This window comes from Terrapene carolina, unplaced genomic scaffold, assembly GCF_002925995.2.
Source record: "Terrapene carolina triunguis isolate 2854851 unplaced genomic scaffold, T_m_triunguis-2.0 Scaffold638, whole genome shotgun sequence".
Classification (NCBI taxonomy): domain Eukaryota; kingdom Metazoa; phylum Chordata; order Testudines; family Emydidae; genus Terrapene; species Terrapene triunguis.
The window spans coordinates 492,609-512,857 of record NW_020664989.1 but is presented as its reverse complement, the minus strand read 5'-3'; the positions used below and the strand labels follow the sequence as shown (position 1 = coordinate 512,857).

General features: G+C 45.9%; 1 pseudogene; it reads left to right on the top strand.

Annotated features, from left to right (window-relative positions):
- Positions 1–20,249, top strand: part of LOC112124981 — a 573,457-nt pseudogene that overhangs the window by 81,115 nt on the left and 472,093 nt on the right.

The following is a 20,249-nucleotide window of genomic DNA, read 5'->3' as shown; positions in this document are numbered from 1 at the left end:
TGGGCTCTGTCTGTGGCCACTGTCAGCATGTAGGACCTGCCCACTCTTTGGTCTGTGTCTCCTCCCTTTCCACATAATCCCAGTGCTGGTGCCCCTTGTTACTGCAGTAAACCAGTGTGGGAGCTGGCTCAGCACCCCACAGAACCAGAGCGTCCCTGAGAAAGCTCCTGAACAATGTCTCCATTCCTTGTTCTAGTGTCTCCCCACTTCCTGTCTCGCTGGGGAGCACAGGGTTGAGGTGACTCACCATGACAATGACCATCTCAGGCTACAAAGCTCAGATCCAGGTTTCCTGGAGTTTGGGGGTTGCTGGGCTCAGGGTCTGGGGATCAGGCCTATTTCTCACTCCTCCTTTCCCCAGCAGGGAGGACGGGATATTTCAGAAGCCAGAGCCGGCGTTTGCGGAGCTGGAGAAGAGACTCAGCGATTTCTCTCTGAAAAGTGCCATGCTGCAGGAGGTGTTGCTGGGATTCAAAGGTGAATTGGAGTCTGGGGGTGGCGTCTCCTCTGGTTAGAGTGACCCTCACCCTGGGGAGGAGTCAGGGACTCTAGTGATGTCACTGATCCTTGGCTCCATCTCACAGCCCAACTCAGCGAGTCGCCTTTCCCAGGGCCGGCTCCAGGGTTTTGGCCGCCCGAAGCAGCCTAAAACCAACAAAAAAAAAACCCGCGATCGCGATCTAAAAAAAGCCGCGATCGCGATCTGCTGTGGCAATTCGGCGGGAGGTCCTTCACTCCCAGGCGGAGTGAGGGACCGTCCGCCGAATTGCCGCCGAATACCTGGAACTGCCTCCCCTATCCGGAACGGCCGCCCCAAGCACCTGCTTGAGAAGCTGGTGCCTGGAGCCGGCCCTGGCCTTTCCCCATGAAGCAGCCCTGTGGGGCTGGCTCTGTCTGCAGCGGCTGTGTTATCGGCCTCTGATCTCTGACACCATCTCGTAGTTAACAGCAGTTATATTAATAAACAATGGGGATTTCTCCATGAATGCGAGGGCCTGAATTCTCACCTCTCCCATCTTCTCTTTCCCCTAGAGACGCTGCGACGGGGGCTGGGGAGCGACACAGGTACGTGTCTGTCTCTGACTGGCCATGGGGAGATTTCAGACCAATAACCATGTTAACAACAGGGGATCGCAGCTTCCAGCATTTGGAAGCTGTGTAACAATGTGAAGCGATGTTACTTTGTTCTTGCACCACTGTATTTTCAACTGATTTGTCTCTTAAATATTTTAGCTCATCAATATCACGTAAGCATTTAATGTGTTTTGCAGTTTTTTTAGTATTCATTAATTTTTTTTGCCTTTATTTTCTTTAATTATTGCATTTTTTACTGACTACATTAATTTTAAGAATTTTATTTTGCAGTTTTAATTGCAGTAATAGTAATAGTGTTTTTAATTAAGTTTACGTAGTCTGATTTTAAAGTTTTTTTTTTTAAAGACCACTAAGGTCTTTGACAACTTTTCCTGTTTTTGAGTGGCTGCTTGATACTTTTTTTTTTAAAAAATACAAAGGCTGAGCTTTTTTAAAACATATTTATTTGAAAGTTTGTTAGTATAGTTAGAGTTTTTTGGCTTTTTAAATAAAATATATAGACTTTTTTTGTTGTGACTTTTTAAATTGGTAATGAATTCACAGTTTTAACTTCTAACTATTTTAGTGCACTATTTACCTCTTGTGACACAGGTTGTAGCTGATTTTTACACTTTAAATAAATAAAACAGCTATTAGCATCTAATTTTGTTAAAAAAGCAATTCAATATTTCTTTTTTGCATAACCAGCACTTCTTTAAGAATGCAACATTTGGTTCTTTTAATTAACTTTTTGCTCTAAACTTTTTTTTTATGCTTACATTATGCCTTAAATTAATTTATATTTCTAGGAATGATTTTATTCATTTAAGATAGAATCTTAATTTTTTCCCCCCAATACATTCCTAGCCATCCCGATGATAATTAATTTCTGGGAAACATCCTCAGCAGAATTATCTGAAGGTGCTGCACCAGAGAGTAAAGGCACAGAGGCAGTGGCTTGTGGGAAACAGGGTAAGTTTCATTACTAATCCTGCTCTTAAGAAGGGTCTTTTTAGAAAAATAGTTGATCTTACAAGCACAGAGAGACGTTAAGAAAGTCACTAATCATGGGAGCAATGGGTCTCTTTGGAACATATTTTAACTGACAAACCCTTACAGCCTTTCTGAGAAACAGGATAGAACTATGGTAAACATTAAGTGCAAATTAATAATCATGCATCATGAGGAGAAAGAGGAGGGAATACAAGTTACAATATAATGAAAACAAAGCCTCTCAGAAAGGAAATATATCCGTTTAGTAACAGTGTTGCCATGTCAGGGGTGAGGTGGGAGATGATTTTCTTTCTCCCTCCCCCCCCATCTCTTTTTAAAAGTCCCAAAAGGAATAAAAGTGGGTGGCATAGTTTATTTTTTATAATTAAATCTATGTCCCTAAGGCCAAATTTGGCATAGGTAACTTTGTTCCCACGTTTTCTTGTTCACCCAGCATAGATCTTAGTACTGGCCCTGAACGAGATTAGCCCCTTTTTGTTTGGACTAATTTAATTTTCTGTAGTTGGTCTTCTTGCACCTGTGCATGGCCTTCATGGCTGAAAATAATTTAACCTACTTTTCATCAACTTGTTGCTATAGGGTATTGTAAGATCTTATGAACTTTCGTCTTCTTTTTACAGTGAAGTAAGGCAGAGAGTTCAAAATGTGGGTGTTATTGGAATTAACAGTTCCCAGGGTTGGTCCATATATGCCATAGTACTTTGCTCATTCATTCTTTGTCCATATACAATGTAGCACTCTCTTCCCATGCATAGTCAATGACGATACAAAATAATGAACTAGGCTGGTGTTTCTCAGCTGGTGGTTTGCAACCTCCAGGGGCTCAGGAAAGGCAGTCAGGAGGCTGTGAGATGTTGAGTGTTTCATTATGATCTAAAGCAAAGAAAATCTCACTCCCCCACTCTTGCACTCCCCTGTTCATTGTGGTCAAGTGTTCTCTGTCAGCCTCTTGAAATATACAAGTTATATATAGATTCAGCATGGATACATGTTTTATTCTTACTTTTTTAGTAAATGTTCGGGGGTCAGAAAAAAATTGACTTCCAACAAGTGGCACTTGCTTACTTATTTCATCTGTGAAATTAGGCAGTTTGCAGCTGTGCACAGTAACCCTTTCATTGCCTGTATCACAGCCAGCGAGACTGAAACCCCTGCGGTGGTTAGTAGAGATGGGGATGAGGCAGAAAGTTTGGATCCAAACCGGCATTCAGTGCTGTCAGCAATCGCAGGAGAGCAAAGGAACCCAGGGATTGTTGGTTACTAACTCTTACAGGCAGAGGGAGGGGAGAGGGTGAAAGAGAAGACAGAAAATGAAGGAGAAATAAGTGTGTGTGTGTGGGGGGGGGGTCAGGTCACAAACTCACAAACCTGCCCACATCCAGTCAAAGAGTCAATAAGTCTAAGGCCAGAAGGGACCACTGGATCATCTGGTCTGATCTCCTGCCTAGCACTGGCTGCCAACACCACCCAGCACCCGCCCACTAAACCCAACAGCTGGAGTGAGACCAAAGTCTTGCAACCCCCAGGAGACTAGACTCTTACATGCCCGAGGCAGAGAATAGGAGGGACTGAGGTGCACCAGTGCTCCAGGCCCCTGCAGTGGCAGGGAAATGGTTAAGTGAGATATTTCCAGGTAATCCTAGTGAGTGCCCCACACCCCACGCTGAAGAGGAAGATGAAAACCCCCCAGGTTACTGACAGACTGACTCACGGGGGGAATATTCCTTCCCCATCCCACCTATAGTGATCAGTTAGACCCTGAGCATGGGAGCAAGAACCAGCCAGCCAAGCCCTGAGAGAGAGAGAGTGATTGATGTCACCTCACAGCCCTAGTCCACCCCGCCCAATATCCTGTCGTCTTCTCCAGCCATTCCTGAAGCTTCAGAGGAAGGAGATTAAAAAACCCTCTCAAAATACATTGGAGGAAAAAAATTCCTTCCTGACCCCTGCGAATTGTGGCCCTGAAGCATGAGGCTGAGGAGTGTAATACATAAAATGGAAGTGAGCCCCACTTAATGTTCCACTATTTGTCTCTATTGACAATGGCTTCCACCAGTAAACTTCATTTCATTTACCACAGCAGCACTGGGCAGACTTTGTCCTGTCCCTGCCTCCGCCTGGTCCCCACAGTTGGGGGAGTTGCCCCCAGGGTTTTAAAACTAGCACAGTGGATTTAGTGCTGGTGGGAGGGACTGTGTCTGGGCTGTGATTAAAGCGATGGAATGTTTTCCCAGCGTGCGAGTCAGAAACATCTTGTGCAGGGAAAGGGCCGGGGCAAATCATGATGTGATAGGAACTAAAGGCCCTTCTGAAATCTTCCCTGTCACCCTTCTCACCCTGACAGGAGGCAGAGTAACACCCACCTTTGGCTCCAGATTGTCCCAGCCTCCCACAGGACAGGGAAGGGAAATGGCTGTAGTGGAGCCAGTCCAGGTAGGGATTATTGCGCGGTTGCTAGTGGGCTCTTGCTGGAGGGAGAGGGGCAGGAAATACTGAGGGCCTGGAATCTTTGGGGGAGTTTAGTCTGGAGGTGGGATGGGAGTAGGAAATACCCAGGGTGGAGAAAGGGAGGGGGACAGGGTGTGGCAAACTTGCTGGGACTTGTTTAACCCGAGGCCTGGATTCCAGGAACAGACTGATGGGGTTTAGGGGAGGAAATTACCCTAGTTCTGGAATGGGGTTGTGTTGGGGGTGGGAGAACCCTGAACAGCCCGGGGAAAACATATCAGATTCCCAGTGCAAGAACATAAACCTACTCGCCAGAGGCTGCTATGGGATATGAAGAGGTGGGGCGGAAGGGTTACTCACCAGTGGGGCGTAGAGTAGACAACCCCTCTGTTTCCTTCCGGCTGCTGCCAATGGGAAGCCTGTTGGGATTCCTACTGGGGAGCTGACCCTGGAGCCTGCTGGGGACCCCATCCCCCATATCAGCCTCTGGCTTGTAGGTGTGTGATGAATGAGAAGACCCTTCCCCCTCTGTCTGCTGGGAGGGATGAGGGGATCTCTATCTCCCCTCCTGTTTTACCTCCTGGCTGCTCTGAGCAGGGTGGGGGTGGGACTCTGCTGACTGTGAGCCTGCCAGAGCTTCCATTTGGCTCCTTTCCCCCCATGAATACTGGGGCTGTGACAGGGGCAGCAGGTACTGAGTGTTGGACACTTCCTCTTTCAGGGGCCGGTGACCTTCGAGGAGGTGGCTGTGTATTTCACCAGGGAAGAGTGGGCTCTGCTGGACCCCACTCAGAGAGCCCTTTGCAGAGACGTCATGCAGGAGAACTATGAGAATGTGACCTCGCTGGGTAAGGATTCCTGTCCCCTCAGTTTTTAGAAGGGGAAATGCAGAGTTAAGGTTCATGCCACTCCCACAATGCCATCTCTACTCTGCCCTGTCTCAGCAACAGCCCACTGAGTGCATTGAAATGGGGCAGACTAGGTCCCTCAGGGTTCACATGCACCTCCCTTCATATCAGTCACAGCTCTGCCAAGCTGCTCTGACTACTCCCTCCACCATCCAGTTACAGCTACAGCTGACCCACTGCACACAGCTTGAGGGCATGCCAATAAATGCTGGTATTCCCATCTGTGAACACAACATAGTCCTTCATATCTATTGTAGAATCATAGATTTTATGGCCAGAAAGGGCTATTAGGTCATCTAATCTGACCTCCTGTATAACACAGGTCATAGAATTTCATCCAGTTACTGCTGTACTGAGCTGAATACCTTGTGTTGGACTAAATCCTCCCCCAGAAAGGCATCCACTCTGACTTGAAGACTTCAAGAAATGGAGAAACCTCCACTTCCTTTTGTTAACCTTTGCACCAGCACTAGTTTGTTAACCTTTGCACCAGCCTTACTGAGCCATTCCCAGTGGCTAGTTGCAGCTGCAGGACTAGGGGCAGAGTTAAGGTTGCATTTTAGGGATGGTGTGTATATTAACTCTTCCTTTTCTGGTTTTCAGAGGTTTAAGTTTAGCCACCACCCACCTAGTGGAAAGGCATGCAGCAGAACTGGGCAGCCTGTACTCAGTATTTATGTAGGTTATGGGCATTTGATTTCCTTATTTATTTAATAGACTTTTCAGCACTCTGTGTCTGCATGAGAGATTTTGCCGGCATAATTATGTCAATTAAGGATGTGTTTTTCCGCATCCCTAACAAACAGAGCTATGCTGACAAAACTTTGCAGCTCAGAAGAGGCCAGAGTCTGCAAGTGGATTTTCAAACACTTTAAAATATTGTGCTCAGCCCTGAAATGTTGGAATCAGGGGGAAGGTCTAAGAGGAACTCCTTCAGAATGCAAGCAAAACGCACAATACACATAGTCTGAAAGTTAACAGTGGTACGGCTCCAACTCAGATGAATAAGTGTAGTTCAGAAGCAGTGGCCACAGCGTGTCCTCTTGACCCAACCAACCAATGACTGTGAGAGCACTGTGAGGTTCCTATTCAGGAGTTCTTTGGGGGGAGAAGGAGAGCAGGAAGCATGGGAGGGGAGAAGATGATGGGGGAGCTAGTGCTTGTGGGGTGCCACAAGGTAGGGAAGGCTGAGTGTAGTGGGAGGAAAGGGATTATAATAAATGGAGATATCCCATCTCCTAGAACTGGAAGGGACCTTGAAAGGTCATTGAGTCCAGCCCCCTGCCTTCACTAGCAGGACCAAGTACTGATTTTGCCCCGGATCCCCAAGTGGTCCCCTCAAGGATTGAACTCACAACCCTGGGTTTAGCAGGCCAATGCTCAAACCACTGAGCTATCCCTCCAAAGGGTCTCTCTTTCCACCCTCTGATGCGAAGGTATGTGAAGATTAGACTAGGGGGAATCAGGGAGGGATGGGTACCATGGAAGGAAGAGGAGGTGAGGAATCAGACAGAATCTCCTGGGAACAGGGAGTGTGGTGGGTTGGTGGAGTGGGAGACTGGGAATGGAGAAAAGGGGGTGGAGGTCCCAGCAGTGGTGCTGGTGGAGGGGGAGGATTAGGTAGGACATCTGGGATACTTGGAAGTGGAAAAGACTGAGGATAGTGGGAAGGGGATGGGGAGTGGTCGCTCCAAGGAACAGGAAGGGTCTGGTGGCAGTGGGAATGGAAGGTTTCAGAGAGGCAGATATTTGGGGCCCTCCACTGAGAATGCTTTTGCCATAGTCTCTAATGACCTCTCCCTAAGCAAAGCTCAGAACCAGTACTCCATCCTTATTCTTCTTGACCCATCAGCCACCTTTAATACCACTGACCATGGTCGTCTTCTTGACATCTTGTCTTCTTCCTGTCTCTCCTCCTACGTCTGTAACTACTCATTCAGCGTGTCCTTAGGAAGATCGTCCTCCACCCCCACTCCGGTTTTCTGTGGGGGTTGTACAGGGCTCAGTCCTTGGTCACTTCCTCTGCACTTTATCTCTGGGAAATCTCACCCCCAAACACAAATTCAGCTACTGTCCATATGCCGATGAATCACAGATCTACCACTCTACTCCAAACCTACTACTAGAATAATGTATAAAACATTCAATTTGCAAATACATGGAGGATGAAGGGGTAATCGGTAGCAGCCAGCATGGATTAACTAAGAACATAACATGACAAACCATCTTGATATCCTTCTTTGATAGGGTAACTGGTTTGGTGGATAAAATAGACCTGGACTTCAAAAAGGCTTTTGACATAGTCCCATGAGTAAGCTGGAGAAATGCAGGGTCAACGGAACTCCCATTAAGTGGATATATAATTGGTTACACAACCCCAAGCAAAGAGTAACTATTACTGGAATGATGTCAGATTGGAGGGATTTCTCAAATGGGGTTTCACAGGGATCTGTTTTGGGGCCGGTGTTATTTAACATCTTCATTAATGACCTGGATGTAAGAATAGAGAGCATACTCATCAAATTTGCAGATGACACAAAGCTGGGGCGTTGTCAACACTTTGGAGGATAGAGCAAAAATTCGAAGGGATCGTGATAAATTGGCGAACTGGGCTATAGACAACAATGAAATTCAACGAAGTGAAAGGTGCTACACTTTGGGGAAAAAAACCCAATGCACAAATACGGAATGGGGGATAACTGGCATGGCAGCAGCACTGCTGAGAAGGATCTGGGAGTTGTGGTCGATCACAACCACATGGATGGTCTGAGCTCCATCAAAGCAATGTCTCCACAGCCATTTTTAATGCACTAGCGTGAGACCCAGCCTTGAAGGCGGCCGACTCCCTGATGCACTGTAGACATACCCTAAAGAGGGCAGTCCCAAGGGAGACTGTATGAAGGCTGGGTCACCTAACTCCCTGTAAATCCATGACCCAGCCCCCTCCCTTGGCACCCTGTCACCGTGCCTTAGTGGGTCACAACTGAGGATGCCAAATTCAGGACGAACTGCTGAGAAATACGGCAAACACAACCCAAAACTAGTTGTTATTCTTTTATAAGATAGACCAAACCAGCCACAAAATTAAACTCCTGTTTCACCACACTGCCTAACAAGAAAACATAAAGACAGTTTTCTCAGGCATTCCAGTTCTTATATCACCACCAAAAACACTGGATTCAGAGATGAGTGTTTTTTTACAATCCGTTTCATTAAATAATAGGTTCTTCTGATCCCAAAGGGCCAGCCACTCCCAGGTCAATATACAACTTAGATCTTATCCAAAAATCACGCTGGTGCCAATCCTTTAGTATCTAAAATCTCAAGATTTATTCATAAAAAGAAAGAAAGGTGAGAGTTAAAATTGTCTAAGAGAATCAATTGCATACACTAATGTCAAAGTTCTTGGTTCAGGCTTGTAGCAGTGATGGAATAAACTTCTGGCTTAAGTCAAGTCTCTGGAGTACATCTACATCTTGGATGGGTCATTCGGTCCTTTGTTCAGAGCTTCAGTCTGTAGCAAAGTTCTTCCAGAGGTAAGAAGCAGGATTGAAGCCAAAATGGAGGCGTTTCCAGGGTCTTTTATAGTTTTTGCCATGTGGAGGGCATCTCATTGTTCTTACTGTGAAAAATTACAGCAACAAGATGGAGTTTGGAGTCACATGGGCAAGTCACGTGTTCATGCCCAATTTCCCAGTCATTGCAGGAAGCCATTACCTACATTCCAGAGAGCACATTTACATGACAGTCCACTCAGTGTAGATGGGCTTCTCCCATGGTCCATTGTCAACCAAGTGTTTCTTGATGAACCGCTTAATTTGAACAGTCCCTCCAAGATGTGCTAGATAGCTACCTTGTGGGCGTTACCCTTGTCGGAGAAAAACAGTTCTCACTCTCAGGTTGGGTGCAGCAAGTCAAATACTTTATTATCTCTAGCAATTGCACAGAGGGAGAGAGCGAAACAGGTCTCTCTACAGGTAAACAATTACAGCAAGCATTTATACCTTTTGTTACATACAATAATGAGCAATAGCTGCATTTTGTTTATACATAGGTCATCCTGATATCTTATTTTTCTCACCTCTATTTAGACTATAATCTACATTCCATACTTATCTAACACAAGGTCGCAACAACTTCTCACACAGTTCTTTCCCACTCGCCTCACACAATCCTCGCTTCTACAAATCCCGCGTTATTAGGGTTACAGCTAGCCTGACTCTTGCTCACAGAAGGGACTGTTTGCATTGAAATCCCCTTCAACTCCCTGTAAGTTCTTGCTCTACTTCCACATCTGTATTCCAGACTTGTGCAGTGTTTCTGGGTGACACCCCCAGATATATTGGCGTCAGTACTGCCTACCCTGTTTGATGGCCCATCCAGGGTCATCAGCTGTACAATGAATCCATGGAAAGGATCAAGGGGATACACCTATTTAGTCAGCAAGACATGCAGGGGTATACCTGTATACTGAGAACTCCAAGGCTTTTTCATGCCATGTGCTGTGAAGCTTGTGATTGGGGCACAGGAAGTACAAGCCACATGACAAAAGGAATATAAAGGGCAGCTGCATCATCTGCATTTTGTCTTCAATCGCTCTTCCTAACTCTGGAGCAACTTCTCTACAAACTGACTGAAGCCTTGAACGAAGGACTGAATGACCCATCCAAGCTGTGGCTGTGTTCCAAACAGACTTTCAAGCCGTCAACTTACCAATACTGCTAAGAACCTGATATATAGATTTCTGAATGTATCTGACTGCTTTCCCATTTAACAACTTTCTTTCTGTTACTTGTTGTCTTTGTCTTTATCTAAACCTTTAGTTTAGATGTTAAAGTATTGCCTGGCAGCATGGTATTTTCGGTAAGATCCAAACGCATACTGACTTGGTAACGTGGCTGACCCTTTGGGGTCAAAAGAACATTTTTTTTATGTGAGCAGACTTTTTAAATAACCTCTCACTGTACTGGATCCAGGTGCTGATTGGCAGTCAGAGAAGTGCAATGCAATAAAGGGGGCTGTGTGATTTCTTTTTTTCAGCTTCACGATAACCAGTGTGGGTGATCAGAAGCACAGTTTGTGACTGGTCGGTGAGTTTAACTTCAGTGTTAACTGCCAGTTTGGGGAGCATCTGCTTTCCCTTTTTCAGCCTGCCCTGACCTTGGCATTTTCAGTGAGGACTGCCACAGGCACACCAGCTCACACTAAGCACTGAAGTTAAATGAATAAAATATTTTTTATGACCAAGTCTTATGAAATCAACTGAACTCCTTTGTTTTCTTTCATCTGAGCAGGGTGTCCTGTTACCCAACCTGATGTGATCTCCCGGCTGGAACAAGGGGAAGAGTCATGGGTCCCAGACTTCCAGGATTCAGAGGAAAGAGAGATCCTGAGAGCTCCCTGCACAGGTGAGGAAACATTAAACCAACATAGAATCTGTAAGTGCCTGAAGGAAACATCTGGGATACGCTACAAAGCCCTTGGGAAGTCTTTTGGTTTATTATTGTCCCTAGCAGGAGTCATATCCTCAGGGTAAATATAGCTCATGGCTTCCTATAGATCCTAGCAGACACCAGGCAGTAGCTTCCTCCTCTCCCCCTGCGAATTTGGATGGGATGTGGAGGCTGAATTGATCCCCCTCCTCTCTCCTGTTTGGGGGAAGAGTTTGAGAGAGTTTATTTCCTGATTTTTATTTGACCTCCCTCCAGCACTTGTTTTGGTTCGGCCTTCCCCTTTCCATCCTTGTTTGAGGTTTCTGTCTCTATCACAGCAGGTGATGCAATGGTATGTGAGAAAGGGAGCACAATTCTCAGCAGGAAAATGTTGAGCAAGTGGATAAACACAGAGCATTATCACAAAGATCGAAAAGGAATGTGTCCAGGAGTCATGAACAGAGAAAATCATGCGAGAGTCAGCACAGACCAGAAAGAGAGCAGGGAAACCAGCCGGGGGAGAAAATGGGTGAATTTATTTCCTGTCGGGGAACTCAGAAGAGCGTCAAGGAAACCACAACACAGCAGGAAATCCTCATGGGAAAGAGGAAAAATACATGCAGTGAGTGTGAGAAAAACTTCACTAGAAGATCAGCCCTTATTAATCATCAGAGAATCCACACAGGGGAGCGGCCCTATGAATGCCGTGAGTGTGGAAAATGCTTCACTCGGAGATCAGTCCTTTCTCGACATCAGAGAATCCACACAGGGGAGAGGCCCTATCAATGCCGTGAGTGTGCAAAATGCTTCACTCACAGCTCAGCCCTTTTTCAACATCGGAGAATCCACACAGGGGAGAGGCCCTATGAATGCAGTGAGTGTGGGAAAACCTTCAATCGCAGCTCGCACCTTATTAGGCATCAGAAAATCCACACAGGTGAGAGAACCTATGAAAGCAGTGAGTATGGGAATACCTTCTCTTAGGGCCCAAAGAAATTGTTGTACAACTCCACTTCCTAGTTCACTGTGTCTCATTACCGTTCCAGTGGATGCCAGGGTTAGATTGAGAACAATCATCCTTCACCGTTTGGATCCAAAGAGAGAGTGCTTCATAAGACATCCCTTCCCCGTGTATCCCAAACTTGCTGCCTGATTGGGTAACAAGGACTTTCAGGTTGTAGAAATGATGGTAACCAATGAGGCAAGAAATGTGTCAAGCTCCAGTTTCAGACTTCTGGATACTCGCATGTTGAGTCCTGATTCTAAGGTTTTGTGTCTGACGCTATGGCTACACAATAAAGCTGATGTTGGTGCAGCTGTAACACTGCTATTACAGATGCTCTCTGCCAATTGGAGAAATCTCTCCCCTCGGACTTTATTAGTCCAGCCCCCACAAGCAACGATGGCTATGTTGGCAGGCAAAGCTCTCGTGCTGATGTAGTGTTATCTCACAGGGGAGTAGGGCTGTGTAACTACATTGCTCACCAATGTGTATTTTTCACACCCCTGAGCAATATAGTTATACCGATAAATATCTTTAGTGTAGACCAGATCTTAGTTTTCTCTTGTGTTTTATGTATTTACATCACTTCTCCTCTACCTCCTCCTACTTTGAAAGATTTAAAAGTGTGAAAAGAGAGGTATTTTTCCTCATGATGCAAACATTCCCATATAGGAGACCCCTTCCACCAACACACATGGCAAAAGAGCCAGAGATATATGAACTCACAGAAGTGGTTGGGACCCAAATTGGGACAAACCATAACTTGAGCTAAGGTTCAGTTGTTGGCAATGGGGATTAAAATAAAACTAACATATACGAGAAGAATTTGTGATCTTTGAATATGTTATTGGTACCAATGAAAATGAAATTATAGGTGAAGTTACTGGTTAAAGAGTAAGAGACTAATTGTCTGAATTATTTTGGAAAACGGAAAGTTGTCTTTTTTGTTTTGTTAGTCATACAGGAAATGATGGCTAATCTTAAAAAGTTAATTTGATTTAATTTACCCCATGTAGTGTAAGGAGTTCTGGTTGAAAACCTCCCTCCAAAGGCTAGGATGGGAGTATGTGTGTGAGAAAGAGTGTATAAGAGAATATTGGCCCAGTATAGATTCAATTTTTTGGTATTTCAGATAGAACTTATTTTGCTTGGCTTCAAAGTTAATTTCTATTAAAATGAAAACTACTCAAGGAGACAAGTTGTATAACTTTTTACCCACTTAGCCTGTAAGGGTCACTGAGTTCCCCACTTCTCTAATTTGCAAAGGAAAGGCATGACATCTGTCATAGGATGTGTCCAACAGGTAGGAAAGCTGCAATTGTCAACCATCAATATCAAGGAAAAGGCTGAACTCCACTGCCTTTCATATCAAAAAGCCATCTAGAGGCTGGTCTACAATGAAAAGCTATGTTGACATAGTCACATCTCTCAGGGGTGTGAAAAATCTACTCCACAGTGAAGTAGTTAATGTGAGCCCCACTGTGAGCCCCAGTGTAGACAGTGTTAGGTTGTCAGAAGAATACTTCCAGTGTTTGAAGTGTAGACATAGCCTCAGGGCTGGTCTACAGTACACGGTTATTTCGGAATTAGCTGAGTTAATTCAAAATAAAACTGTTGGGGAGACGAATCTGTTATGGGAGAACTACGTTCCAAAAAAAGAAACGCAAATACACCTCTACCCCGATATAACGCTGTCCTCAGGAGCCAAAAAATCTTACTACGTTATAGGTGAAATCGCATTATATCGAATTTGCTTTGATAAACCGGAGTATGCAGCCCTGCCCCCCCGGAGCGCTCCTTTACCGTACGCTAAAGTCTCCAGGGCCATGACAGAAAGAGGCTACTCCAGGGACACAGAGCAGTGTCATATAAAAATCAAGGAGCTCAAGCAAGCGTACCAAAAAGCCAGGGAGGTGAACGGACTCTCTGGATCACAGCCCCATACATGCCGCTTCTGCCGTGAACTGCATGCAATTATGGGGGGTGACGCCACCACTACCCCACCACTGTCCATGGACACCTGCAAGTTGGGAGTTGCATGGAGCAAGGAGGATGACTTTTTGGAGGATGAAGAGGAGGAGGACAGTGCACAAGCAACAAGTGGGGAATCTGTTTTTCCCCCTGTCAAGATTCCCTCCCCACTCTGAACTTTAGGGTACAGATGTGGGGACCTGTACGAAAGACCCCCCTAAGCTTATTTACCAGCTTAGGTTAACAGTAAGCTGCCACCACCAAATCTTAGGGGAGAGCCACTTGGAACTCTGCCTTTCCCCAATTATCTCGCAAGTCCCTAATGCCCCCCTTTCCTGGGCAGACTTGAGACTAATCCCCCCCCAGTCCCTACACCCCTTTTCCTGGGTAGACTTGAGAGTATACCCTCACCAATTAGTCCTGGTGAACACAGATCGAAACCCTTGGATCTTAAAACAATGAAAAATCAATCAGGTTCTTAAAAGAAGAATTTTAATTAAAGAAAAAAGGTGAAAGGAGTACCTCTGTAAGATAGTCTGAGATTATCTTTCATTCTAATCAAATTCAAAACACAGAGGGTTTCCCTCTGGGCAAAACGTTAAAGTTACACAAAGAACCCAAATTTATTCTCCCTCTATTTTGCAAAAGAAATCACAAATAGAAAATAAAAGTAATCTAATACATTCCTTCTTCACTACCCTTTCTCTCTGTCTGGCAAAAGCACATACCCAGCACAGACAAAAGACTTTTTCCCCCTTCCAGAATTTAAAGTATCTTGTCCCCTTATTGGTCCTTCTGGTCAGGTGTCAGGTAGGTTATGTGAGCTTCTTTACCCTTTACAGGTCAAAGAGGAATTAACCCTTAACTGTATGTTTATGACACGCCCCCCAAATCATAGACAGTGCTAGACCACACTGGCTGTGATTTCTTCCTAGAACTTTAGGAGAAAACAGAATTAATAAGACACATGCACCTTTACATATACTACCGATTATGCAAAAACTAACAATATTTTTCACATTTCAAGGACAATTCTAACTAGTTGATTCTGGGAAACTTTCATGGGAAAGTGCATCAGCCACTTGGTTAGAAGCTCCTGAAATGTGTTGTATTTCAAAATCAAAATCTTGGAGAGCTAAACTCCACCGAAGAAGTTTTTTGTTATTGTCCTTGACGGTGTGAAGCCACTTCAGTGCAACATGGTCGGTTTGTAGTTGAAAACACCAGCCCCAAACGTATGGGCGTAGCTTTTCCAGTGCGTACACAATGGCGTAGCATTCCCTTTTGCTGATTGACCAGTGGCTTTCCCTCTCAGACAGTTTCTTGCTGAGAAACACGACAGGATGGAATTCTTGATCCGGTCCTTCCTGCATTAAAACTGCTCCCACACCCCGCTTGGACGCATCTGTGGTTACTAGGAACGGTTTGTCAAAGTCTGGGGCCCTTAGCACAGGGTCAGACATGAGTGTTGCCTTAAGCTGGTTAAAGGCCTTCTGACACTCATCAGTCCACTGAACTGCATTTGGCTGTTTCTTTTTGGTTAGGTCTGTCAGTGGGGCGGCAATGTGGCTGTAGTGTGGTACAAATCGCCTGTAATATCCGGCCAAGCCTAAGAAGGATTGGACCTGTTTCTTTGACTTTGGGACAGGCCACTTTTGGATAGCATCCACTTTGGCCTGTAGGGGGTTTATAGTTCCTTGACCCACCTGGTGTCCAAGGTAAGTCACTCTGTTTAGGCCTATTTGACACTTTTTAGCCTTAACAGTTAGTTCTGCCTGCCTTATGCGCTCAAAGACTTTTTTCAGGTGCTCCTGGTGTTCTGCCCATGAATCAGAAAAAATGGCCACATCGAGATAGGCAACTGCAGATTCTTCCAATCCCACTAGGAGACCATTTACAAGTCTCTGGAAGGTGGCGGGTGCATTTCGCAACCCGAAAGGGAGCACATTAAATTCATACACCCCTGCATGGGTGATGAAGGCTGACCTTTCCTTGGCGGGTTCATCTAGCGGTATTTGCCAGTACCCCTTGGTTAACTCTAAGGTAGAGATGAACTAGGCACGTCCCAGTTTCTCCAATAGCTCATCTGTGTGTGGCATTGGATAGTTGTCGGGACGAGTTACAGCATTTAGCTTATGGTAGTCCACGCAAAAGCATATCTCCCCATCTGGTTTGGGAACTAGAACCACTGGAGATGCCCATGCACTGTTAGAGGGGTGGATTATACCCATCTGTAGCATGTCCTGGATCTCCCGTTCTATAGCAGTTTTGGCTTGAGGAGACACCTGGCACGGTGGGGTTCTAATTGAGCGAGCATTACCTGTGTCAATGGAGTGGTATACCCGTTTGGTCCGCCCTGGGGTGGCTGAGAACATTGGCGTGAAGCTAGTGCACAGCTCCTTGATCTGCTGTTGCTTCATACGTCCAAGGGTCATGGAGAGATTCACCTCTTCCATGCCACCGTCACTTTTCCCTTTGTAGTAGACACCTTCAGGCCACTCAGCATCATCTGTTCCCTGGGCTGTAAACTGGAAAACTTTTAATTGTCTGGAATAAAAGGGCTTTAGAGAATTAACATGGTATACCTTAGGCTTTATTTTTGAGGTAGGGGATGCGATGAGATAATTAACAGCTCCTAGGTGCTCTTGGACTGTGAATGGCCGTTCCCATGACGCTTCCATTTTATGGGCCTGGAGAGCCTTTAAGACCATGACTTGGTCTCCTACTTTGAAGGACCGCTCTCTGGAATGTTTATCATACCAGGCCTTTTGCTCTTCCTGAGCATCCTTTAGGTTTTCTTTAGCAAGGGCTAAAGAGTTTTGGGGGGTGCTTTGTAGGTTGCTTACAAAGTCTAGAATGTTAGTTCCTGGAGAAGGCGTAAACCCCTCCCATTGCTGCTTCACCAACTGTTATGGCCCCTTAACCTTGCAGCCATACACAAGTTCAAAGGGTGCAAACCCTAAACTGGGATGTGGTACAGCCCTGTAGGCAAAAAGCAACTGCTGCAACACTAGGTCCCAGTCACTGAAGTGCTCATTTACAAATTTACGTATCATGGCCTCCAAAGTTCCATTAAACCGCTCCACCAGGCCATTGGTTTGATGGTGGTAAGGGGTGGCAACCAAGTGATTCACTCCATGAGCTTCCCACAGGTTTTTCATGGTCCCTGCCAGGAAAGTAGTTCCTGAATCTGTAAGGATGTCGGAGGGCCAACCTACCCTGGCAAAAATGTCTGCTAATGCCTGGCACACACTTTTAGCCCTGGTGTTGCTTAAGGGTACTGCTTCTGGCCATTGGGTGGCAAAATCCATGAAAGTTAGTATGTATTGTTTTCCTCTGGGTGTCTTTTTTTGGAAAATGACCCAGAATATCCACAGATACTCGCTGAAATGGAACCTCAATTATGGGGAGTGGCTGGAGAGGTGCTTTGACCTGGTCTTGGAGTTTTCCCACTCGTTTGCACACCTCACAAGACCGGACATAATTAGAAACGTCCTTGCCCATTCCCTCCCAGTGGAAGGACTTTTCCAAACGGTCTTTGGTTCTGTTCACCCCAGAATGGCCACTGGGATGATTATGGGCTAAGCTCAAGAGCTTTACCCGGTACTTAGTTGGAGCTACCAACTGTCTTTGAGGATGCCAGTCTTCCTGGTGTTCACCAGAAAGAGTCTTCTTATATAAAAGTCCTTGTTCTACAACAAACTGGGATTGGTTAAAAGAGCTGAGAGGCGGTGGGGTGCTCTGTGCTGCCGCCCAAGGTTTCTGGAGGCTGTCATCTGCTTCCTGCTCAGCTTGGAACTGTTCCCTTCATGCTGGAGACTTCAGTTCCTCCTTGGATTGTGGACTTGGGCTTGGTCCCTCTGGAAGCAATGCAGGTGATGGGGCTATTTCCGTTGACTGTGAACCGCTCTCCGCTGGTGCACTATGTGGTATTTCAGGCTCTGGCTGAGCCTCTTGGGTAGGGTTATCTGCTGCTTCTGCCACTGCAGGCTCGCTGGGGCCCTCTGGCATTGGAGTTGTAGATGGGGTTGCAAGCCCTGGACTCAGTGCTGGCAATGGTTCCTGTGCTGGTTGCTTCACCAGTTCTGGTTCCGGGACTGGTTTTGGCTGGGTCTCTGGGACTGGATCCACTACGGCTGTTACAGTCGTTGGCAGGGGATCCGGTTCCACCACCTCTGTCTGGGTCTCTGGTAACACAGACAGGGCCCTGATGGAAAGCTCAGGAACAGGGATAAGTGTGAAAGCTTGCTTAGCCTGGCTGCGGGTGACCATTCCCACCCTCTTGGCTATCTTCACATGGTTGGCCAAGTCTTTCCCAGCAGCATGGGGATGGGATAATTATCATAAACTGCAAAAGTCCACATTCCTGACCAGTCCTTGTACTGGACAGGCAACTTGGCTGTAGGCAAGTTTAAAGAGTTTGACATGAAGGGTTGAATTGTCACTGGGGCCTCTGGGTTGATGAATTTGGGGTCCACTAAGGATTGGTGGATAGCTGACACTTGTGCTCCAGTGTCCCTCCATGCGATAACCTTTTTCCCGCCCACACTCATGGTTTCCCTTCGCTCTGAGGGTATCTGGGAGGTATCTGGGCCTGGGGATCTTTGGTGTGATTGTGGTGCAATGAACTGTAATCTGTTGGGGTTCTTGGGGCAGTGGACTTTTGTATGCCCCAGCTCATTACATTTAAAACATCGCCCCGCTAAGGGGTCACCGGGGCGAGGTGGGTTGCTGGAGACTGGTGTGGTGGGACGATAAGGGGTTTGGGGTTTTCCTTGGGATGTAGGTGGGGCCTTGGGCTGCCCCCGGTGGTAGGGTGTGGTTTGAGGGTGTCCCTTCTGATCTTCGCTCAAACCGCAACCAGGGTTGTTCCTCTCTGCTCCCTTCACCCGTTTTGTGTCGATTTCCCCCACCTCTCTGGCGGCCTGGGACTGCTCATCTTGATCAGTGTAAGAAGCAAGACTTTCATCTGAGTGTATTTTCTTATCCCATAACCACTGTTTTATATTATCCTTGGTCATATTCAGTCATCAGATCCACCATTCCTTTAAAGGTAGTTACACCCCTGCCGTCAACCCATTTCTCTAACAGATCCTTCATCTGGGTTACATAAGCCACATTACTTAGTCCAGGTCCTCTCTGAAGGGCTCTAAATTTTACTCTGTAAGTGTCAGGTGTAACTTGAAATTGTTTCAAAACCAAATCCTTAAATTTACCATAGTCAGAAGCCTCCCCAATAGGCAACTTGTTGAATATGTTCAGAGCTCTTCCAGTCAATTTTGCTACGAATGTGGTCATCTTTTGCTCATTAGGAATTGCATGGAGTGTGCACAGTCTCTCAAAGGTGAGGAAATATTCAGCAATATCACTGGATTCATCATACTGTGGACATAGACGCTCCCATCCGTGGATTTTTGGTGGAGGATTGTTAGGATTATTTGGTGTATTCTGCTGAACCCTTGCTAACTCCAGTTCATGCTTCCAGGCCTCCATAGCCATCTTGTGGGCAGTTTCCTCTGCCTCCATAGCTCTCTTTTGGGCAGTTGCCTCTGCCTCCACCCTTGCTGTCTCTGCCTCCATTTTGGCTTTCTCTATTTCCAAAGCTCTTTTGTGGGCAGCCTCTTCCCTGGCCATCTGTCTATCGTATTCTTTTGCTTTTTCTTCAGCCTCAAATCTGGCCAAGTCCAGTTTTTTTCTGTGCGTCCCTTTCTGTCATATTCCCCCCCCCCCCCGAGTAAGACAGAATAAAAAAAACTGGTTTTGTGAATTCTTTTGCAGAATGTTAATTACTTGCTAGTTGTTCACAGCTTGAAACCTTTCTCTAACAAAGACCTTTGTTAAAAAAACTTAACACCTCTGCCTTCAGGCAAAGAGAGATGAGATCGGTCTCTCCTTTCATCTCGGAGAAGAGAAAAAATCTTCTTACTGGGCTTTTGGTTCAAAATGATCCCACCGCTCTGCCACCATGTCAAGGTTCCTTCCCCACTCTGAACTTTAGGGTACAGATGTGGGGACCTGCACGAAAGACCCCCTAAGCTTATTTACCAGCTTAGGTTAACAGTAAGCTGCCACCACCAAGCGTGTTTTAAATATTTAGGGAGAGCCATTTGGAACTCTGCCTTTCCCCAAATATCTCCCAAGTTCCTAACCCCCCTCTTTCCTGGGCAGACTTGAGAATAATTCCCCCCAAGCCCTTATACCCCTTTTCCCTGGGAGAGCTTGATTCCCTCTCACCAATTAGTCCTGGTGAACACAGATCCAAACCATTGGATCTTAAAACAATGAAAAATCAATCAGGTTCTTAAAAGAAGAATTTTAATTAAAGAAAAAAGGTGAAAGGAGTACCTCTGTAAGATTAGAATGAAAGATAATCTCACAGACAATCAATTTAAAACACAG